Below are 24,743 nucleotides of genomic sequence, written 5' to 3' on the forward strand. Positions count from 1 at the left end.
GTCTGCCACAAGCTGCCGGCAAGCCGAGACAAGGACACCGGGGTCCATCAGAAGGTAAGTATATATTTTTTACCATTCTTTTGGTCACACTATATATAAATCCATGCAACCAGCATGGATTTATATAGATAGCTAGATATAGTACAGAGCAAAAGTTTGGACACACCTTCTCATTTAAAGATTTTTCTGTATTTTCATGGCTATGAAAATTGTACATTCACACTGAAGGCATCAAAACTATGAATTAACACATGTGGAATTATATACTTAACAAAAAAGTGTGAAACAACTGAAAATATGTCTTATATTCTAGGTTCTTCAAAGTAGCCACCTTTTGCTTTGGTGACTGCTTTGCACACTCTTGGCATTCTCTTGATGAGCTTCAAGAGGTAGTCACCGGAAATGGTCTTCCAACAATCTTGAAAGAGTTCCCACAAATGCTTGGCACTTGTTGGCCCTTTTGCCTTCACTCTGTGGTCCAGCTCACCCCAAACCATCTCGATTGGGTTCAGGTCTGGTGACTGTGGAGGCCAGGTCATCTGGGGTAGCACCTCATCACTCTCCTTCTTGGTCAAATAGCCCTTACACAGCCTGGAGGTGTGTTTGGGGTCATTGTCCTGTTGAAAAATAAATGATGGTCCAACTAAATGGATGGAATAGCATGCCGCTGCAATATGCTGTGGTATCCATGCTGGTTCAGTATGCCTTCAATTTTGAATAAATCCCCAACAGTGTCACCAGCAAAGCACCCCCACACCATCACACCTCCTCCATGCTTCACAGTGGGAACCAGGCATGTAGAGTCCATCCGTTCATCTTTTCTGCGTCGCACAAAGACACGGTGGTTGGAACCAAAGATCTCAAATTTGGACTCATCAGACCAAAGCACAGATTTCCACTGGTCTAATGTCCATTCCTTGTGTTCTTTACCCCAAACAAGTCTCTTCTGCTTGTTGCCTGTCCTTAGCAGTGGTTTCCTAGCAGCTATTTTACCATGAAGGCCTGCTGCACAAAGTCTCCTCTTAACAGTTGTTGAAGAGATGTCTGCTGCTAGAACTCTGTGTGGCATTGACCTGGTCTCTAATCTGAGCTGCTGTTAACCTGCGATTTCTGAGGCTGATGACTCGGATAAACATCCTCAGAAGCAGAGGTGACTCTTGGTCTTCCTTTCCTGGGGCGGTCCTCATGTGAGACAGTTTCTTTGTAGCGCTTGATGGTTTTTGCAACTGCACTTGGGGACACTTTCAAAGTTTGCCCAATTTTTCACACTGACTGACCTTCATTTCTTAAAGTAATGATGGCCACTCGTTTTTCTTTACTTAGCTTCTTTTTTCTTGCCATAATACAACTTCTAACAGTTTATTCAGTAGGACTATCAGCTGTGTATCCACCTGACTTCTGCACAACACAACTGATGGTCCCAACCCCATTTATAAGGCAAGAAATCCCACTTATTAAACCTGACAGGGCACACCTGTGAAGTGAAAACCATTTCCGGTGACTACCTCTTGAAGCTCATCAAGAGAATGCCAAGAGTGTGCAAAGCAGTCATCAAAGCAAAAGGTGGCTACTTTGAAGAACCTAGAATATAAGACATATTTTCAGTTGTTTCACACTTTTTTGTTAAGTATATAATTCCACATGTTAATTCATAGTTTTGATGCCTTTAGTGTGAATGTACAATTTTCATAGCCATGAAAATACAGAAAAATCTTTAAATGAGAAGGTGTGTCCAAACTTTTGGTCTGTAATATATATATATATATATGCTAACATCGCTTGACAACCCGCATGCGGAAATGCATGTGAAGAACGCTTCACTTCCGCTTGTCCCTGGCAGGAAAACACATGTACAATCCGCATGCGTTTTTTTTCTGCCAGGGAGATGCAGAAACGCTCAGGAAAAAATCCAGAGCATTTCTGCATCGTGGGCACATAGCCTCAGTATGTCTTTGTGTGGGTTTCCTCCCACACTCCAAACACTGGGAGAACATACAAACTCCTTAGAGATGTCCTTGGTGGGATGTGAACCCAGGACCCCAGCGCTGCAAAGCAAAAGTGGCAACCACTGAGCCACCGTGCTGCCCAAACATTAAAAACCATTAGAAGAAATACTCTGCTGAAGTGTAATTTATCAGCATGGTAAATATATGAACATGAACAGTCCACTTCAATCGTCATTTGGATTTGTATTCAGCTTAATGCAATCTATGTTGATCCCCCCCCCCCACCCCCACCCCCATTCCAATATTGGCGTCTGCGTAATCCATACAAAGTATTGTTTTATGGTGCATGCATGGGATCGCCATCCTGTTGTAGCATTTGTATTAAGGCTCAGCTGGCGCCTGTGCACTGTACTTTCCTTTGCTCTGATATACTCTCAGATATAACACTTGCACAGTTGTGTTGACCGTCATTGCATTGTGCTCAGGTTGCAGGATTAGCGCCAGCTGAACTCTGCACAATAGGTATGAGTACACACCAAGCAGCGTTTTCTGTGCAGCCATGTCGACGCACACCAGGTAAAAAAATTTGAATGTACTCCTTGTGTATTGGTTGTCTCCTGCCTCTTTACTAGTACTATATATGCTCACCCAGGCTCTCCGTACCCTAGAGGAAGGCAATGTTATTGGCGGAAGGCAATGTTATTGGCGGAAAGCATGTGGTGACATGCCCCATCCTATTATATTTTTTGCTAATATTTTTTCAATTTATGCTTTAGGTCACATCTTCTTGCAATCATCTACTATCTTTATTGGTATTACTATTCTGTGGCTGAGACACCCAGAGTCTGAATTATCCCAACCAAAGGTGTTTCATAAGGGAAGGGTTTGGGTTTTGCACTTATCAGTGTGCAGGCCTCTTATTACTTGAGCATGTATGCTTTTTAATTGTTTTTAATGTCTGGTCCTGTATGCAATACTTAAGAATGAACTTTTAACTTAAGCCCCATACACATTACACTAATATCGGCCGAATTCATCAGTGTCTGTGATCATCCAACGCTCTGATGAGTATGGGGCCGGCTGATGGAGAGATGATGATTCTGCGTGTCTGATTTCAGACTGCTGCTCATATTATTCTCCCAGAAAGAACAGGACACGTTGGCCGATGGCTTTCTCATAGAGGACACAGGAGCGCTCGGTCGAATGAGCAATCGTGTATGGGAGATTTGGCTGATGGATGAACAATCGGAAGCATCGTCATTAGGCCGACAGCCATCTAATGTATATAGCCGCTTTGAGCTTAGCTTTACAGTGCCCATATCACACAGTGTACATTGTTTGTCAGTGTCTTTAGTTTTGGTTTCTGGCACCTTTTGTATTGTCCCTAAAGTCTGGACAGACAAAAATACATATTTTCAAGAAATGAAATTTATTAACATTTCATTAAATTGGAATATTAAATAACTTATTCAATATGTTTTCCATCATTTGCAATGCAAAGGTTGATGTGCTTTGCAAAATTATATTCATTAAAATTATAGGAATTCTCATTAACTATGTCCAGATTTTAGAGAGCCCCTGTACATTGTATTTCTATCTCATGTTTGGTTCCCATAGTTTTTTGCTTTATTTCCAGGCATCAGGCAGCTTACTTGTTGTAGTGTACTGATGGTGGAAAGCAGATCATAAAGAATGTGAACAGTTGCACAATCAATCTGAAGAATTGGTAAGACAAGCAAAAAAAAACAGTTTGTCATTAATATTAAACCAAAGCAGCAGTTCAATCTTTAAATTGTATAAAAATCAACTAAAATCTCTGTCCTTTTTATGATAAATCTGTTCACAACTTCTGCATTATTCAAACCCACAAATAAAAGTTCAATCCTCTTCTTTAATGGGTCCTCTTGGCGATAGGTCAGTAGAAAACATTCATGTAGAGGGAATCGGGGATACTTTTTCATGCAAATACAAGCTGGTTCCTCCATGGTGAACACAAGAAGCTTTTTACCTCTACTCAGTTCTTTCTTTTCCCTTTCTGGCACTCGTCACATACTTGGAAGAAGGCAGCATCAACCCAAGTCTAGTTCTCAAGGTCCGAACAATGCATTTTAGACATTTAATTAGCGAGTTGTCACTTGAGTTTCCATGAAAAGGCTCCTCTAAAACAGCAAGCTGATTAAGTAACAAAATGGCTAGGGCAGGAAGCGGATGTCGTTTCCAGTGGAAATGTATTCTATTACTCAAACTTCTGAGCAGTTCACACACTCGCCCCAAGACGCCCCTACAACACGGCTATTATCGCAGTGAAACATCTAATTCATACCAGTGTCTGTTTTCATCCGAATGCCTTATACCGCTTTTAATATATGCTGCAATGTTGGAGTATTTATATGCTAGATATGGAGTGTGGAAATATATTATGCCAAATGCACCCATTTTGATATTTGCATCAACTATTTGACCCATTTTTGCCAAATTGAAATGCATGTACCTTAGTACCCAATTGCCTGGTTTATTTGGCTATAGCCTGTTATCATGGGAACTAGGCAAATAGCTACTGTGTATGGCTCCTTCAGCCTCTACCCAGACAGAAGACTGGCCAGAAATAAAGGTTGGTCTTGTTAAATTTAGCCATTTGCTAGTTTTGGTCGCCCGGAGATGTTTGGCAGTGGCTTATTCTTATCATTGAAAAATGCAAACCCGTTCGGCTGCGCGTGTATGGGAGAAATAGCCATCTAACATGTATGTGCATGGCCTGTCCCAGGATGAAGACTGCACACAAAGCCTCTACAAATCGCCCATTGTACATCATGGAAGGGACTTCATAAAAAAAACACATCAATCAGCCGTAGATTTACAGTATGGGCATTATATGATAGATCTGCACATCTGTATTGTGTATGGGGGAGGCAGGAGAGATATGCTAACAATGAGATCACAGTAGAAGGTGTAGGGGCACATTTAGACTTGTCCCAGTATAACAGCCCATTCCTCCTTCCTGCAGGATTATGGTGGAATTACACTTGCTATAGTCCTAGTTTCCCATGTTGGTAAGCAGCTTGTGGAGCTGGGGCCAAGTCCTGATGGCAGTTATCCAAGGATCGCTGCACACTGTGTCAGAGTCCTAAGTGTAACTGTACGTGCAAGGAGCTTTTCCTGTCATATCACTAATGTATCCATAGGGCCTCCTTCACCCCTATGGCCCAAAACAACATTCTTTGGGCTACCTTCATGGTAGTATGTATTAAGATACCTATAATAAACTGTATAGGAAAGAGTAGCAGACTGTCATATGTTTATTTTTACAATAGTTCACCTATGGGTGATGTATGCCCTAAATGCCTATACACTGCCATATGGCAGAGCTTCTGCTGCATGGGAAAATTGGAGAACTAGCCTTTATGTGCAGTACCTCAGATGGAAGTTTAAATTTCAATAACATTTTAATGCAATACCAATCACCCCATTTTTTTTCTGGAATTCTCCTCCCATCTAAAATGTGCTCCAAAGGGATTGGTTCTGGTTGCGTCAGGGATAAGCATGTCCCTCTTGAAAATGCCTTATGAAGGGGTTTTCTGGGATGGGAAAAGTGTGCAGTCACTGGCTTTTTAGTGTGACCAACACTATGCAAACTGCGTACATGCGGTGACAAGACCCAGGAAATAAGAGAAAACCATTGTGCACATCACACACTATCACGAATCTGTAGAGTAATGGCTGATATTTCTTCTTAGCCCACAAAAAAAAGGCTAGGAAGGAGAAAAAAAAGTGACCCACAGTTGATCCAAAAAAAGTATAAGATTATAATGTGGAAATGATCTGTCTGAGAGATGTCAGGGGAAGGTGGATTTATACTTATGGCTTTACAATACCTCAACCTTGTGTTTATTCTTTGACAGCAGAACCAAGACTTTATTGTCAACCATTTTTATTATTTACAAAATTAGGAATGTTTTGGGGGTTTTTTTGGAGGGGGGGGAGGGGAGAGAGACAAGAAAATAAAATGCCATGCTGGACAGATGTTGGAAAGAATAAAACACCAGCTATTTTCCTGGAGTTGCTCCATAGCTGGGCCCTCCTGAGCACAAGAACAGGAGCCTTGAGCCCTCATTTCTGGCAACAGCAGTAGGGACTGAATGCAGAGGTCCCACTACCATCCATGGCTACTGAACGGAAGGAAGTATCCAAGTACAGCAGCAGCCTAGTAGGCACGAAGATGGAGGTAGCAGACAGGAGCTACCCCTGTGGCGCCATCACTATCCTCACCACCATGAGTAGAAATAGGTTATCTGGACCAACACTTCTGGGAAGGTTGTGGAAAAACCTCCACATAAGTATTGTTTTCCTACCTTCACCAAATTTGATGAGAACATGGTTTGATCCCAATGGTGAAGGATCATCTCTCCACAGAAAAAAGAAAAACTCATGTGCACGTTTACACACTTCTGCCATTTTCCCTAAAAAACTGTAATTTGATTTGTCAATACAATAACCCAGCTCTAGTCTATTGTAGTCTTGATTGTAGAAATAACCGCCTGCACATTATATCTACATGGATTATACAGCTTGGCCAGGCATCTCAAAAATCAGTGTTGCTCCAGTTCTACGGATTAGTAGTCGTCCAATCTGACACAGAAGCAACATGTGGCTTGCCCAGGCAGTCCTAAAGTTACAGCCATAAGCACTAGACACTGACAGAACCGCATATATCCAAACCACCCATTGTACAGGTCGTTAGGCTACATTCCCACTAGGAGCACATGATGGTGCAGATTTTCTGCACCCATTGGGTAACATGCATTTTTCTCATTGCATTTTGCTATCGTTTGTCTTTTTGGTTTGGTCACTGCCTTGTTTTTGATACTTCTTGGTATTTGGCTTTGACAAGAACTTCATTGATCTAGTCGTGTGGATTACATGTATTTTTTACCTGTAAATTTTCCGCATCTAACGCAATTCTAAATCGGTTTACAAAAAAGAATAGTAATATTTGTTAGCTGTGCAGGCCGGAGTACAAAAGGTTTAAGTAGTCCTGTATTAAATATAAGTGAATGTGTGCCCATTTGACATATGAATTTTTGTAAACAAGTACTACACGTCAAAGATTGCTGGTAGTACCTACAGTGTCCGCAAGCTCTATCCTATTGCCTATGGGCATATAAACAGTTAATCTGCTAGTAAATGGCATTGCAATGCTGGCCAGCCGCCTTGCTGAAAGTGCGCCTGCCAGGAGAAAATAAACTTCGTTCCTCCTGGGAGCCATCAGCTTTCAGTCATAGGAGTGGTGCAGTGAGTGATGGTCACCGCTCACTATGAGCAGGGGCTGCAGCACATCTGTGCAGAGCGAGAGCTGGCTGTCAGAATGCCACGGCTGTTCAACATATAGTGAGCGGTGACTATAGCCACTTTGTGTGCACCCCAGGACTGCGAGGGACTGTCAGCACAGAATGACTGTTCAAGCCAAGTCAAGACTCTCTCGGTTCTTCACGACGGGGCCAATCTTTTATATACACCTTCCCACCTATCTCCACCCTTTTCTGCCTTTATGAAATCAAAGCTGTCAATCAAATTAGGGGGGTGGAGATAGTGGGAAGGCATATTTATAATTCACACTGGGAAGCACCAAGCAGAGGGACTCTGTTTGAAAAGTAATTCTGTGCTGACCGTCTCCCCCCAGTGGCTTTGTTTGCTTTTTTTTCAGCACTGGAGTGGCACTTTAAATCTAAGTCCACTGTCCTGGTCATATTCTCACCCTCCGGTCCCACAGCGCCATTGTGTGAGCACAGCTTCGGACTGGCCAGAAGTTACGTCAAAAGCTCTCAATGCAAGTCTATGAAAGCCAAAGTAAGGCCAGAACACTGCTCTCATAGACTTACCATACATACCATACCATACAAACACTGGGGTAGCCGGCAGGTCACAAACTGCAGGAGACTGACGAACAGCAGCGATAACAGATGAAAACACTGAAAGGTGAGTATCAGACCGGGGAACTTGGATTGTAAGCACCACTCCAGCGTTGCAATCAAAAATAAATAAACACAACACTGGAGTGGTGCTTTAAGTTCATTTTCTTCTGGTATCAGTAAGGCAGCCAGATAGCATTGTACAGCTATTTACCAGCAGAATAACCCCATATCTGCAGGTAAATCATGTTTTTTCCAGGGTGACAGGTTCCCTTTAATCATTTTCAGTATAACAAATCGAGAGGAGCAACCATCAGCATCACATCTGTTACTGTGCATCTGAGTGTTGTGCATACGTTTTCTTTTTTCTTTCCATATTCACAACTTATTTGTAAGCAAGTAGAAACATGGGATGATAATTTTTGTTGCATATAAGAGACCTTTCCTTGGTCCATTAGTGGGTTAAACAGGAAATATGTAAACATAAGAAAAGTGAAGGAGTTTGCATCATGTATTCTGGATCAGTTATGAGAACAGGATATATAAATAACCTGGAGGAAAGCAAACAGATAATTCATTAGGAAATAAGAAAGTGACAACAGCAATGTGAGGAGAATAGGAATTCGCTCAAATCTGTACATTACCAAACCACCAAGTAATCTTCCATCAACTGGAGATGTGCACATCTCAACAAGCAGAAGGGACAAAACAACTCAGCAGGAAGTCCGAACCCCTGACCTCAGCAGGAGGCCGACTCACGGCCACCAGGTCATGGCTCGGATGTCCTTACAGACAGCAGACAGGCCGTATCTGAGTAGCTGCGCAAACTTTGCTTAGAGCTTAATCATATTAATCTGCACATTATCTGGAAATTGTTACAACACTGTGCCATGTTCAGGTATACTAGGCACCATGGCAGTCAGAGGGGATGCTTACACATCTGAATTACAGTCCCATTGACTTGACAGACCCCTCCAGTGCACAAACCTACAATCATCTGACATGTAAGAAAATGATTAAAGCTGATCCTTCAATTTATGAAACTGTTATACTTCCTAATAAGTACTTGTTATATTTCAGGCCCCTCTTACACAGATTCCAATGGTTAAAAGGGGTTTTCTGGCCTTAGAATGACTGCAGGCTTGTACCCCAAGTGACTGCAGACTTGTGAATCCTCACATCACTCTGTGAAGATTCGCCAGCACTGGTAGTGGGAAGTCATGTGACCACAAATATGCGATTTGCATACCCTCCAGCCACATTCAGACTAGACGTGTCCGGCTTCGCTCAATACACTTACATTGAGTGAGTTTGCTCACATCAAGTTGGCACAAAATCACATACTTGCGATCACACGACCGCCGCTGGCGTATCCTCACAGTGTGTGCGGTGGGTGCGATGTGAGGATTCACAAGTATGCAGTCAGTGAGCCAGCTGTCAGTCAGTGCTGGGGGGTGAGGCTACAGTCACTACTCACTATGTACTGAGCAGTGACTGAAGCCATGCTGGCTGCACCCCTATGACTGAAAGCCCAAGGCGGCTGGGAGAAATAAATTTAATTTCCTCCCAGCAGCTTTTCTTTTAGTGCAATGACCAAACAGCTTCAGAACGCTATTAACCTGCAGATTAACCCCGTATCTGCAGGTTAATAGGTGTTTTCTGCAGGGCTGTGGAGTCGGTAAGCCAAACCTCCGACTCCTCAATTTCCATGACTCTGACTCCCTCGATGATTATTTTTCTATTATGTACATTGTATCTGTTTAGAACTTACATACGGTATATCTTTTTCCAGGTTTACCACCATTAGCCTCTTCTGTGGTGGTCCATTTTTTTACAACAGGTTCCCTTTAATGTGGTCAAATCCCAGAGGAACTCAAAGACAGACAAAAGTTACAAACTCTCCAGATTGTCAGAGACCTCAATTAACCCATTCTGCCTCCAGCAATAGAGTGCCAAACAGACTGCAGAAGGCAAACTGTTCAATTTTTTTTCCATAAAATCAAATAAGTAATTTTTTTAGTCAAAAATGACATGGACATAAAAAAAACTCATCAAGCAATTCTCCAAGGTTAGAGCTGCAGGTCCTACAACATCTGCTTTAGGTGAATGAATGATGTAAAGCAAGATCGGAGGCGCATTTGAAAGGCTAGTTATCACTGGGCCTAGCAGCTCTCTCGATCTACACTGTGTGCAGAATTATTAGGCAAGTTGTATTTTAGAGGATTATTTTTATTATTGATCAACAACTATGTTCTCAATCAACCCAAAAGACTCAAATAGCCAAGCTTAATATTTTTGGAAGTTGGAGTGGGTTTTTTTTAGATTTGGCTATCTTAGGAGGATATCTGTTTGTGCAGGTAACTATTACTGTGCAGAATTATTAGGCAACTTAACCCCTTACTTACCGGGGACGTATTAGTACGCATATTTGCGTACCGCCGGTTCAGTGAGGGCTCCGGCGCTGAGCCCTCACTGAACCGAGCACATGTCAGCTGATTCTTACAGCTGACATGTGCCCGCAACAGCCGCGGGTGGAATCGCGATCCACCCGCGGCTGTTAACCAGTTAAATGCTGCTGTCAATCTCCGACAGCAGCATTTAACGCGCGCTTCCGGGTAGCGCGTCATAAGCCCCGCCCACCGGCGACCCCGTCACGTGATCGCGGGTCGCCGATGGGCGTGCATGACAACCCAGGGTCTGCAGCAGACGCCTGTGGTTGTCATGATCTTGTCGCTATGAGCGCCACCTAGTGGTCGGCGCTCATAGCACAGGACCATTTCTGCTGCATGCAGGGGACCTGCTCGTCCCCTGTATGTAGCAGAGGCGATCGGATAGTTGCTGCTTCTAGTCTCCTATGGAGACTATAGAAGCATGCAAAAAGTAAAAAAAAAAAGTTTTTAAAAATATAAAAAAAAATAAAAAAATATAAAAGTTTAAATCACCCCCCTTTCGCCCCATTCAAAATAAAATATATAAAAAAAAAACCCACATACACATGTTTGGTATCGCCGCGTTCAGAATCGCCCGATCTATCAATATAAAAAAAGAATTATTCCGATCGGTAAACGGCGTAACGAGAAAAAAATTCTAAACGCCAGAATTACGTTTTTTGGTCGCTGCAAAATTGCAATAAAATGCAATAACGGGCGATCAAAACATCGGATCTACCCCAAAATGGTATCAATAAAAACGTCAGCCCGGCACGCAAAAAATAAGCCCTCAAACAGCCCCAGATCCCGAAAAATGGAGACGCTACGGGTCTTAGAAAATGGCGCTATTTTTTTATTTTTTTTTTTACCAAATTTTGGAATTTTTTTTCACCACTTAAATATAAAAGAACCTATACATGTGTGGTGTCTATGAACTCGTAATGACCTGTAGAATAAGAAGAGCAGGCCAGTTTTAGCATTCAGTGAACATGGTAAAAAAAATAAATAAAAAAACAACTGTGGTATTGCACTTTTTTTGCAATTTTACCGCACTTGGAATTTTTTTCCCGTTTTCCCGTACAGGATATGATAAAACTAGTAATGGCGTTGAAAAGTACAACTCGTCCCGCAAAAAATAAGCCCTCACATGGCCATATTGACCAAAAAATAAAAACGCTATGGCTCTGGGAACAAGGGGAGCAAAAACGAAAATGCAAAAACGAAAAATGCTCCGGGGCTTAAGGGGTTAATAAAAACCAAATATAATCCCATCTCATTTATTTTCACCAGGTAAACCAATATCAGTGCACAACATTTAGAAAAACATCTTTGACATGCAAAAACAAAAGCCCCAAAAAATAGTGATCAATATAGGCACCTTTCTTTAGGAGGACACTCAACAGCCTTCCATCCATAGATTCTGTCAGTTGCTTCATCTGTTTTCGATCAACATTGCGTGCAGCAGCCACCACAGCCTCCCAGACACTGTTCCGAGAGGTGTACTGTTTTCCCTCCCTGTAGATCTCACATTTTATGATGGACCACAGCTTCTCTATGGGGTTCAGATCAGGTGAACAAGGGGGCCGAGGATAAGTACGGGTGCAGCTGCTCTAATTTATGTCGACTATTGCGGCACGTGATGTGACAGGACGTATATATACCACCAGTTCCTTCCAGGAACGTATATATACCTCCTACCAGCCACCCTCAAACCACAATATCACATAAATACTGGTATACTGCCACCACCGATCACTTAACAGGTGGATCGGGTACCCGTTAGGTAACGTGAATTAGCGGGTGAGGAACGTGTTTGCTCGACATAGGACAAGAAGAACGAAGCTGGTAAATAATGATTTACTCCCGAAAGTGGGCAGTGTTTACAAAAGATATACAAAATATTATAAGAGACAACGTACATATATGCATAAATAGTTATTAAAATCAAAGGGATAAGTAATAGCAAAACCTGCTTCACAAGGTGATGGTCTCAGATTGTGGGGGGTGGGGCGGCTCCCCTCCCCGGAAATTAGATGTGATTCTTCCACGCAGCGAGGAGCATGCGTCTGACGTCCCTGGCAAGAATAACTTAAAAAATGGCCGTTCTGGTTTTTAGTACGGGGCCAAAACATTAGGAGACACCCATGGTGTTTACCTCACACGGAGGCTCGGCTTTGTGAACCCACCCAGCTTCATAGGACATAGAAATCCTTCAGATTTCATATCTTGGTGTGGGGGGGTCCCACATCCAAGATGGAGACATCACGTTTGCAGTCATCAATATTCATGAAGATGGATATTAAATATGATATCTCTGACGCTCAGAAGCTCAGAATCCATTTCCCGGGCTTCCGGTGGTTTCTCAGTTATGCAAGATATACTATTATAATTGGAAAAAGGTGAGCATTCCAAAAATGTGCTCCCTGTGTTTGTGACAGTCATGTGCATTATTAAAATCTGCATTAAACGTTTGTACACTTAAACAATAGGATTGGAGGGAAAAATCCAAGGTACTAGAAGGCCTGCTCTGGGCTGAGGCTTTATGAGGAGGTGCCCCGATGTGCCCGATCCCAGCGGAGAGGTGGAGATGAGGGGGACTGCAGCAGAGCGGGGGTCTAAGAACAGATTGGACTCCTGACTTCGACTCATCCCGGATCCTGGAGCGGACGCAGTGGTGCTCTGACTGTAGTGCTTATCACTATCTTCATCCCAGCCCTAGCCCACCTCTTCAACCTGTCACTAACAACTGGTGTCTTCCCCTCATGCTTCAAACATGCCTCAATCACACCCATCCTCAAAAAGCCCTCCCTTGACCCATCCTCTGTGTCTAGCTATCGCCCCATATCACTTCTCCCCTATGCCTCAAAACTTCTGGAAGAACACGTCCATTCTGAACTGTCCTCCCACCTCTCCTCCTGCTCCCTCTTCGACAGTCTACAATCTGGTTTCCGACCGCACCATTCTACTGAAACTGCCCTGACTAAAGTCACCAACGACCTACTAACCGCCAAATCCAAGCGACACTACTCTGTCCTCCTCCTCCTAGACCTGTCATCTGCCTTCGACACAGTGGACTATTCCCTCTTACTACAAACTCTCTCATCTCTCGGCATCACAGACTTGGCCCTATCCTGGATCTCCTCATACCTAATAGACAGGACATTCAGTGTCTCCCACTCACGCACCACCTCCTCATCTCACCCCCTATCTGTCGGTGTCACCCAAGGTTCAGTACTAGGACCTCTGCTCTTCTCCATCTACACCTTAGGCCTGGGGCAGCTCAGAGTCAAATGGCTTTCATTATCACCTCTATGCTGATGACACACAGATCTACCTCTCTGGACCCGATATCTCCTCCCTACTAACCAAAATCCCACAATGTCTGTCTGCCATTTCATCCTTCTTCTCTGATAAGATTTCTAAAACTTAACATGGACAAAACAGAATTCATCATCTTTCCGCCATCCCATTCACCCCCCCCCCCAACTGACCTATCTATCAATGTCGATGGCTGTCCACTCTCCCCAGTCCCCCAAGCTCGCTGCCTTGGAGTAACCCTGGACTCTGAACTCTCCTTCAAACCACATATCCAAGACCTTTCCACTTCCTGCCGACTCCAACTCAAAAATATCTCCCAGATCCGCACATTCCTCAACCATGAATCTGCAAAAACACTAGTGCATGCCCTCATCATCTCCCGCCTCGACTACTGCAACCTCCTGCTCTGTGGCCTCCCTTCTACCACTCTTGCATCCCTCCAATCTATCCTAAACTCTGCTGCCCGACTAATCCACCTGTCCCCACCGCTATTCCCCGGCCTCTCCTCTCTGTCAATCTCTTCACTGGCTCCCCATTGCTCAGAAACTCCAGTTCAAAACCCTAACCATGGCATACAAAGCCATTCACAACCTGTCTCCTCCATATATCTCTGACCTAGTCTCCCGTTACATACCAGCACGCAACCTCCGATCCCCACAAGATCTCCTTCTCTACTCCCCTCTTATCTCCTCCTCCCACAATCGCATACAAGATTTCTCCCGTGCTTCCCCCCTACTCTGGAACTCTCTACCCCAACACATAAGACTCTTGTCGACCGTGGAAACCTTCAAAAGGAGCCTGAAGACCCACCTCTTCCAACAAGCCTACAACCTGCAGTAACCACTGCTGCATGACCAGCTCTACCCTCACCTAATATATCCTCACCCATCCCTAATAGATTGTGAGCCCTAGCGGGCAGGGTCCTCGCTCCTCCTGTACCAGTCGCTGTCAGTGTTCAAGATTATTGTACTTGTTTTTGCTATGAATACCCCTTTTCACATGTAAAGAAACATGGAATAAATGGTGCTATAACAATAAATAATAATAATGGAGCATTGTCCTGCATGAAAATCATGTTTTTCTTGAACGATACCGACTTCTTCCTGTACCACTGCTTGAAGAAGTTGTCTTCCAGAAACTGGCAGTAGGTCTGGGAGTTGAGCTTCACTCCATCCTCAACCCAAAAAGGTCCCACAAGTTCATCTTTGATGATACCAGCCCATACCAGTACCCCACCTCCACCTTGCTGGCGTCAGAGTGGAGCTCTCTGCCCTTTACTGATCCAGGCTCTGGCCCATCAAGAGTCACTCTAATTTCATCAGCCCATAAAACCTTTGAAAAAATCAGTCTTAAGATATTTCTTGGCCCATTCTGGATGTTTTATCTTGGGTTTCTTGTTCAAAGGTGGTCGTTTTTCAGCTTTCCTTACCTGGGCCATGTCCCTGAGTATCGCACACCTTGTGCTTTTTGATACTCCAGTAACGTTGCAGCTCTGAAATATGGCAAAACTGGTGGCGAATGGCATCTTGGCAGCTTCACGCTTGATTTTCCTCAATTCATGGGCAGTTATTTTGCGCCTTTTTTGGCCAACACGCTTCTTGCGACCCTGTTGGCTATTTGCCATGAAACGCTTGATTGTTCGGTGATCACGCTTCAAAAGTTTGGAAATTTCAAGACTGCTGCATCCCTCTGCAAGAAATCTCACAATTTTGGACTTTTCAGAGCCCGTCAAATCTCTCTTCTGACCCATTTTGCCAAAGGAAAGGAAGTTGCCTAATAATTAAGCACACCTTATATAGAGTGTTGATGTCATTAGTCAACACCCCTCCTCATTACAGAGATGCACATCACCAGATTTACTTAATTGGTAGTTGGCTCTCAAGCCTATGCAGCTTGGAGTAGGACAACATGTATAAAGAGTATCATGTGATCAAAATACTCATTTGCCTAATAATTCTGCACACAGTGTATATGGCACAAGCCGCTATGCCCAGTTATTGACTGCAAGCAGAATATCACTGTGGGGGGTTTTGTCCATAAATTTGCAGCTGTTAAATAATGGAATCCCAGACAACTGATAATTGCCACCACCAGCACCTCCATGTAGCTTATTATGGCACATGGACACCACAGTGGAAAGGGGAAATCATCCCGCTAAGAGGAACCCTTAATTATTGGACATTTGCCGGGCAGCATAAAAGTAAGACACTCCCTACAGTTTGAAAATGAGTGGAAGGAGAAGTCTGCTTGATGGCTCCCTCAGGCTTCTCCCTGTCCAGCTTGGCATCATGTTTATCTATAGGCAACTACAGAAACTGGTCAGTCAGTCAATTAGAGCAGTGCAGGAAGAAGTCTGTGTACACCTCTCCCTCTTCCCAACTTGTTACTTAAAAGGGGTTGTTCCCTTCATGATCTAAATGTTCGGCCCTGATAAAATAAAAAGCCTATACTCACCTCCCGTGCTGGTGCCATTCCAGCAGTGTCAGCACTCGCGGTCCTGTGCTGTTGTGACACATGACCCCAGCGCCCAATCAGCACTGGCATCACTGTCTCCACCGTCGGACAAATCGAACGTGAAGAGGAAGTCCGGGCTGCAGCTGATCTGACTTCCTCTTCATGTTAAATTCAACAGGAGGCGAAGACAGTGACGCCAGAGATGACTGGGTGCCAGGGTCACGTGTCATAACAGCACGGGAGCCCTGGGACCACGAGTGCCAACACAGTGGGAATGGCGCTAGCACAGGAGGGGAGTGTAGGCTTTATTTTATCGGGGTCAAATGTGGGGTAAAAGAAGGAGTTGTCCAAGTAGCTGCAGTAGTTGTCAATGAAGCGCTGCAGCATTTCACAGTAAAACATGGCTTTCAGTAATGAGGGAACTAGCCCTAATGTTGTTCAGGCAGCATGAAGCTGCTGACAGGTTCCCATCAAGACAGCTCACTACCATGTATAAGCCATGAGCTACAAGGAAGAGCTGCTCCAACCCTGGAGCAGTGATCCTCAACTCCACTCCTCATAGCCTCCCTGTCAAACCATGTTCCCAGGATTTCCTTAGTATTGCACAGGAGATGGAATTATTAGCAAGGCATTAGATGTTGCCACTGATTCTCTCTATATAATATCCACACATTATAACCTTTTGGGGGCTCTTGAGGATGGGAGTTGAGAAACACTTCTCTAGAGCAGAGGTCCCCAACCGCCGGTCCGTGGACCAGGACCGGGCCGTTGGGGTTTTTCAGCCGGTCCGCGGGGAGAGGGGGCCCCTCCAGCCTCCAGCAGGGCCGCCATCAGGGCATGACTGCCCTGACTCCAGTATGGGGCCCGGCCGGTAGGAGCCCCCTCGGAGCCCCCCTCTTGTGCGTCTCTCTCCTCATGGGGCCCCCGGCCGCATGCTAAGCGCCGGGTCCGGGACATCTTAGCGCTGCGCTGCTGCGGCAGCACCTTCATGATTCCCCTGACTTCCGGTCATGTGACGGCGCCGTCACATGGCCGGAAGTCAGGAGAACCTGGTGTCAGCGATTTGGACGAGCGCCAGGATTCTGCAGGGATCGCATGGGGGTAAGTATAACAAGTTTTATTTTTTTTTAAATACAATTAACTAGGAGTGGGGGGAATGGGAGATGCACATGGGGGGGAGGGGAGAGATGAGAGATGCACATGGGGGGGAGGGGAGAGATGAGAGATGCACATGGGGGGGAGGGGAGAGATGAGAGATGCACATGGGGGGGGAGGGGAGAGATGAGAGATGCACATGGGGGGGGAGGGGAGAGATGAGAGATGCACATGGGGGGGGAGGGGAGAGATGCACATGGGGGGGAGGGGAGAGATGAGAGATGCACATGGGGGGGGAGGGGAGAGATGAGAGATGCACATGGGGGGGGGGGAGGGGAGAGATGAGAGATGCACATGGGGGGGGGAGGGGAGAGATGAGAGATGCACATGGGGGGGAGGGGAGAGATGGGGGAGGGGAGAGATGAGAGATGCACATGGGGGGGAGGGGAGAGATGAGAGATGCACATGGGGGGGAGGGGAGAGATGAGAGATGCACATGGGGGGGGAGGGGAGAGATGAGAGATGCACATGGGGGGGGGAGGGGAGAGATGAGAGATGCACATGGGGGGGGGAGGGGAGAGATGAGAGATGCACATGGGGGGGGGAGGGGAGAGATGAGAGATGCACATGGGGGGGAGGGGAGAGATGAGAGATGCACATGGGGGGGAGGGGAGAGATGAGAGATGCACATGGGGGGGAGGGGAGAGATGAGAGATGCACATGGGGGGGAGGGGAGAGATGAGAGATGCACATGGGGGGGAGGGGAGAGATGAGAGATGCACATGGGGGGGAGGGGAGAGATGCACATGGGGGGGAGGGGAGAGATGCACATGGGGGGGAGGGGAGAGATGAGAGATGCACATGGGGGGGAGGGGAGAGATGAGAGATGCACATGGGGGGGGAGGGGAGAGATGAGAGATGCACATGGGGGGGAGGGGAGAGATGAGAGATGCACATGGGGGGAGGGGAGAGATGAGAGATGCACATGGGAGGGAGGGATGAGAGATGCACATGGGGGGGGGGGATGAGAGATGCACGGGGGGGGGGGGATGAGAGATGCACGGGGGGGGGGGGGATGAGAGATGCACGGGGGGGGATGAGAGATGCACGGGGGGGGGATGAGAGATGCACGGGGGGGGGGATGAGAGATGCACGGGGGGGGGGGATGAGAGATGCACGGGGGGGGGGGATGAGAGATGCACGGGGGGGGGATGAGAGATGCACGGGGGGGGATGAGAGATGCACGGGGGGGGGATGAGAGATGCACGGGGGGGGATGAGAGATGCACGGGGGGGGATGAGAGATGCACGGGGGGGGATGAGAGATGCACGGGGGGGGTGATGAGAGATGCACGGGGGGGGGTGATGAGAGATGCACGGGGGGGGGTGATGAGAGATGCACGGGGGGGGGGTGATGAGAGATGCACGGGGGGGGGGGGTGATGAGAGATGCACGGGGGGGGTGGATGAGAGATGCACGGGGGGGGGGTGGATGAGAGATGCACGGGGGGGGGGTGGATGAGAGATGCACGGGGGGGGGGTGGATGAGAGATGCACGGGGGGGGGGGGTGGATGAGAGATGCACGGGGGGGGTGGATGAGAGATGCACGGGGGGGGTGGATGAGAGATGCACGGGGGTGAGCTGCACATGGGGGGGTTATGTTTACATAACTTTGTTGCCTTATGAAGGGCGGGGGGGGCCCCCAAAAATTTCTTGCACAGGGGCCCACTACAGTCTGTGTCCGCCCCTGGGATGAAGTAAATGCAGCTGAACAGCAGCTGTCAGGACAGCTGCCCTGTCCTGCTGCAGGGCGTGATGGGGCCTCAGTGATGCGGCTCCTGGCACAGCACATTATGTGGGGCTCCTGGCATAGCTCCTGGCGGGGACCTGGTCTACACTATATGATAAGTATGCACTAAACTCCAAATCCCTCCATTACCCCGCCCCCATATGACCAAAGCCCCGCCCACCCCACCCCCTCCTTGCTGGGCCATGGAAAAATGATCTTGCTTCAAGCCGGTCCCTGGTGCAAAAAAGGTTGGGGACCACTGCTCTAGAGGACAGACCACAGGCATTACATTTATTTATAAATCTTAAGTGCAAAGAGGAGTATAGCCAAAGGCTCGCACACTCCTGCAATGGAGGATCTACAAACGGTGGTAGGAAAGCGTCACTCAGTAACACCAAGCCACACAATATTGCTTTACAGATAATGACCAGCAGATTGCAGTTTCCTGTACAGTCCAAACACAAACAGCAGGACATGAAAAAAAAATCACAGTTCCTGTTTTTGTTACAGACAGATGACAGGCTCTGACTTATGTGCTCCGTGTAGGGTGCATGGTGAGATGACTACAACTGAACAATTAGATTGGGCTCTTTCCAGACAAGTGTCATGACTTATAATGGTATACAACTAAACGAGTAACACGCCACTGCTCCCATGTATGCACTTCCCTGGTCCTCCTCTGGACTTATAGCCTGATAACTAACAATGACGCGTCATATGATGTGACCACCAGAGCCCTTGTGATTGACTGGCGCATGCCCCTACCCCTAACACCTAGTAAGCAAACAGCAACTGTGGGCCAGGAAAGGAACCGTATGGAAAGACTTGTACAGATAACATTGATCTTTGCAGATCCTTTGACCTTGGCTTAGTTATAAAAGGATGAATACAAGCGGCTCATAAAAGGTGTGCCTTTCCTGATAAACCTTATGACTTCACAAGCTTTAACAACCTGCAAAGTCTATGGTGCAAACAGTAATCAGCCTATCATATGGTCTTCATTGCCACTTTTCAGCCTTCATAAAAAATGGTTACAAGAGGGTGCATATATATATGATTTTTTTTTTTTCATTTTTCCAATGCCTCAGACTACAAACAATCCCTGTGTAGTCAGATCCTGCTGATATATGTAATTTATATAAATCACACCATCCTGTCCATCTGACTCTAGATTCGTAAGAAGCAGGGGTCAGATGTAATGGTGCCCATACACACTGGACAAATGTTGGTTGAGCCCACTGATTTCGGTGGGATCGGCTCACCATCTATTTGTATGGGAGTTTAGCGTTTACAGTCGTTCTCCAATGACAGAGGTCAAAGGAAAGAACAAGGGAACATGTTGGACTTAAACAGTCTCAATCCTTTGATCTTGTGGGATATAAGCCACAGCCAGAACAGTCCAAAAGGGGCTTTTTTTACTGCAGCAGAGCGTGCATGTTTATTGAAAAAAGATTGTGGGAAAAAAATCGTTACAATTTTATGAATAGTCAGCACATAGTTAGGTCCAGAAATATTAAGACAGTGACAAGAAACAATAAACAACTGCACATTTAAGGTATCCAATTCTTTTATGAAAACACTATATTTCATTTGCACTTTGATGTGAAGGGGTTTGTGTTACCTTCAAGGCAAGAAAATAGCACATAATCAGCCAGGCAAGAGGACTAATGAAGATGCCCTTTTAAATGATTGTTTTCTTTTTATAGTCCTGGTTACATCTTACAGTACATAAATTTATTTTACTATAAACTATTCATATTAAAAGGCGTGAAGCTACAAAAAATAAAATGATTGTACAATCCTCTCTATAGGATGTGAAGATTTTGCATCTGTGGACAGCACAAGTCCTTCTGGACACATCGTTAGAGGCACAGGTATATAAACATTGCCTCCACAATATCCTACATGTAATCTGTATGATCTATACGCTTATATAACGCACTGAAATTGCAACACCAAGGAAAAAGACGTAGATAAATGGAAATCACAGGATCGATAGACAAGTTAATTATCTGCAAATGATGAAAAATGGAAACGTTTTCAAGAATATCTCTATTCACTCAGTATTGAGTGAGCCAAAAATCCCCGCACTTGCACACCTTGGCATACTTTAATGAGGTTATTTATTTTACTCACTTATATAGCGCCATTAATTCCACAGCGCTTTACAGACATTATGGCCACTGTCCCCATTGAAGCTCACAATCAGGATGTCTTTGGAGTGTGAGAGGAAACTAGAGAACCCGGAGGAAAACCACACAAACATGGGGAGAACATACAAACTCCTTGCAGATGTTGTCCTTGGTGGGATTTGAACCCAGGACCCCAGCGCTGCAAGGTTATTATTGGTTGTCTGAGAAATATTGTGCCATGCTGTATTCACATAAGCTGCTCATAATAGCACAAGCAACATAAGGCCGGGCGTTGTCCTGGGACAACTTGGTTCCATCATTGACCTATTCAATGCCACATACCAAGCCAAAGGCATTAAGCAGTGTCTACACAAACCATCAGAAGTCATTAGTACAACATTGGGCTATAAGCCAGACGTCTGGCTACAGGTGTCCATTGCTATCACACACTGCTCTCACAGGATATCATGGTGCAGAGCAAGACAGCAGTGGAGATCTATCCTCTTCAGGTACGTCCGACTCCTGGGGATTATGGTGTGGCTTGTCATAATGCATGGTAGCCAGACCTCTAGTCTAAATTCTAGATGTTCTATGGATTTGGCTGTGGAACCAGTGATGTGATCATTTCTCCAAAGTGTCTCAGGAGACGTTTTTCAACAAGAGAACAGCAGACTGCATTTTTCTCCCGCAAGCAGCCTGCGTGGCCTAAACAAGCTATGATGGCCTGCAGAGTTTCTGGACTTGTCTCTTATCAATCACATCTGGGACATCATTGGTCAACAATTGCAAATGGAGCTGCCAGCAGCAGATGTTGATGATTTGCAAAAGTGCATTCAGTGCGGCAGAACATAGTGCAAACAACCAGTAGTAACCTCCGTGATAGCAGCCAGGGTTCTACTGGCAGGGATTTCTGTATGTAGCGCTCATGCTCAATAGTGAATAAAGTGAGACGTTTCAAAAATGTTACCATTCTTTCATCATTCACAGGTTTATCCATTCTGTGATTTACATAATTCCACAACTTTTCCTGCTCAGTGTTGCAGAGTGTATATACATTACATACACACTGCCAATATATGCCAACTCAGTGGGCTCTCGGCCCCTCACTAACAGAGGCACCATCATACATACAGCACAGGGGTCCTGACAAGAGAGCGGCACTGCCTAAATAACACATACTTCTTACATGTAAATTTGGGTGCAACTTCTGAAGCGTATGATTGCCCCACACAATAAATACCAGCGTGTACCACGGCCAAGAAGGTACAGCAGGATCTGTGCCCCTCAATCTCAGCTGTCCAGTGTGGGACACGTGCAACCACCCCACTACAGTGTATGCCCACCCCAGGACGCAGTGTGCTGGGCTATGCCAACCCAGGTGCCAGTGTGGAGCTTTGTTACCCTGGGAGCAGGTGAGGGGGGCTCCAGTGAGGCAGCTGCTTTCTGGGGGACACTGATAAAGGGTTAAATCCATGGCAAGCAGCACAGCAGGCAGAAGACACCAGTGCTGAAGTCACAGCACCCCATAGCACCTGGCATGTGCCCCATGGCTGCCCAGTAACTGTGGCACGTCCTCCACTCCACACCTGCTTCCCCCTCCGCACACCAGTGCTCTCTGTACAGCCCCACTGCGACAGTCGGTACTGGCGCTCTCACTCACCCTTTATATCTACTGCTCCAAACGAGAATGCAGCGCCGCCATCTTATCTGAGAGACACAACGAGCATCGGCGCGCATGCGCAGCCCTGTGTGCAGTAGTAGCCGCCCCTTTCCTGAGGCTGCGGAGAGCAGTATGGCATTCCCCTCTCCTACACTGACTCCGCCCACACATACTATAGACACGCCCACGGCAGCGAAGTCTGCGCCTCTCTCCTCCTCTTGTTTGTAGGCCGTGAAATCTCGTGAGATGGCTCTGACCACCCACTGACTGGAGGCACACCGTGGCGGCCATTTTATTGAAGACCAGTGTTTTCTGTGTGATGAAGTTCTGCAAACGGCAGACATGGTGCGGTTCACTGGCTGGACGGGTTATACACTAATATCTCTATATTGCTCTGCTGCTGCTTCTTAAGAGGCTGTGCACACTATATTTTTTTTCAGTTGGGTTCTACTCGGAAAACCACCTAAAAAAAAGTGCTCAAAATAATTTTGTTCTGCTTAAACTCCCTGAAAAACCTAGCAAAAACCGCTCAGAAGAAGGAACCTGTGGGCTTCTATGCAAGTCGTTGGGCTCTAAGGTTTCTCCTTGTGGAGAGTGACACACCAGTATGAAGAGGTTAAACGCCTTGCATGCTCCTATGGGACATTAAATATGCAAATTGTCTCACCCAGCCAAATCACATCTCATACTTTGCGCTGATGAGGGGCAGCATTCCGAAACAGTGTCTGCAACTTGGGATTCTGGTTCTGGCTGTTATCCTAGAGGCCCCGTCACACATAACGAGATCGCTAGCGAGATCGCTAATGAGTCACGGTTTTGGTGACGCAACAGCGATCTCGCTAGCGATCTCGTTATGTGTGACAGGTAGCAACGATCAGGCCCCTGCTGTGAGATCACTGATCGTTACAAAGCTTCCTGGACCATTCCTGGGTCGTTGCGCTCCCGCTGGGCAGTGTGCATCGCTGTATTTGACACCTTTTTAACGACCTCGTTAGCGATTCAGAACTGAGACATGTAGGCGTGCATAAATTGGACTTTTCTGCGCTCCTCGTCCCCGATTGGTGGTCACTACTGCGTCCTTGTTTTTTTCAGATCCCACCAGCGTTCTCCGGCTGTGACTCCACTTTGAAGAAATCAGGCATCTTTAGCGAGGTAGGTATTGCTTGGGGTCTCAAATGAGTTTCCATTTTTAATGGAGACGCAGTAGAGATCTCATCTGACCGGAGATAGTGTTAAACCAAGGCCACCCAATCAGAACGCAGTAGCGTCCACCAGCTGGAGATGAGGGGGGCGCGGAAAAGCAATTTTATGCACGCCTTTCTGACACAGTACAGCCCTTATCAAGGTGTGGATCGTTGAAATAGCTGCTGTGTGAAAGTGTCCCAACGACCACCGAGATCGTTGGTTAGATCGCTGGGGCGGCCAAGATCGTTGGAAAGTTCTGCATGTTTGACATCTCCCCAGCGATCCCAAAACCGTGACGCAATAACGATCTCGCTAGCGATCTCGCTAGCGATCTCGTTATGTGTGACAGGGCCTTAAGTCATATGACAAGGATAATTTAAGGGTTGATAATGACTTGTAGGATTGCTGCTTCCAATAGGTGGCGCTATAGGTCAAGTCCTCTTCCTCTCTGAAGAGATAATTTGCATACGCAAGTTGTTAAAAGCCGACTTGGCCCCGTTTTAGGTGTTTCCCACTCTGAAAACGCTCCATACTTTACACTATAGTATGTCTGTGTTTCTTTTTGAGCGGTTTCACTTTAAGGCTAAGTGCCCATGTTGCGGAAATGCTGCATATTTTTTACGCTTCTCCCTGGCAGGAAAAACGCATGCGGTTTTTACATGCATTTTTCCCGCCAGGTAGAAGCGTTTGTCAAGCATTTTTGCATGTGTAGCGCCCCGAGGGTTCGGCCGCTACAGGGGTATTGCACCTCAGACCAGAGGTGTGATATTCCACTCCCGGGTAAGGATGGAGTGTGGACCAGGGCTCAGTTAGCTGCATACAGCACACAC

At 46.1% G+C, this 24,743-nt stretch overlaps 1 protein-coding gene across 3 annotated transcripts in view; it reads right to left on the minus strand.

The window, feature by feature from the left end:
• APC (APC regulator of WNT signaling pathway) overlaps positions 1-22,880 on the minus strand; it is a 156,305-nt gene extending 133,425 nt beyond the window's left edge. For all 3 annotated transcript variants that reach the window (XM_073677342.1, XM_073677333.1, XM_073677317.1), the window contains exon 1: positions 22,729-22,880. The gene's annotated coding sequence lies outside the window, so the exon portion shown is untranslated. The remainder of the gene's footprint in view (positions 1-22,728) is intronic.
• Positions 22,881-24,743: the final 1,863 nt, after the last annotated feature.

Source organism: Phyllobates terribilis, unplaced genomic scaffold (assembly GCF_046119375.1).
Source record: "Phyllobates terribilis strain yellow unplaced genomic scaffold, ASM4611937v1 Scaffold_1__5_contigs__length_1240528914, whole genome shotgun sequence".
Taxonomy (NCBI): domain Eukaryota; kingdom Metazoa; phylum Chordata; class Amphibia; order Anura; family Dendrobatidae; genus Phyllobates; species Phyllobates terribilis.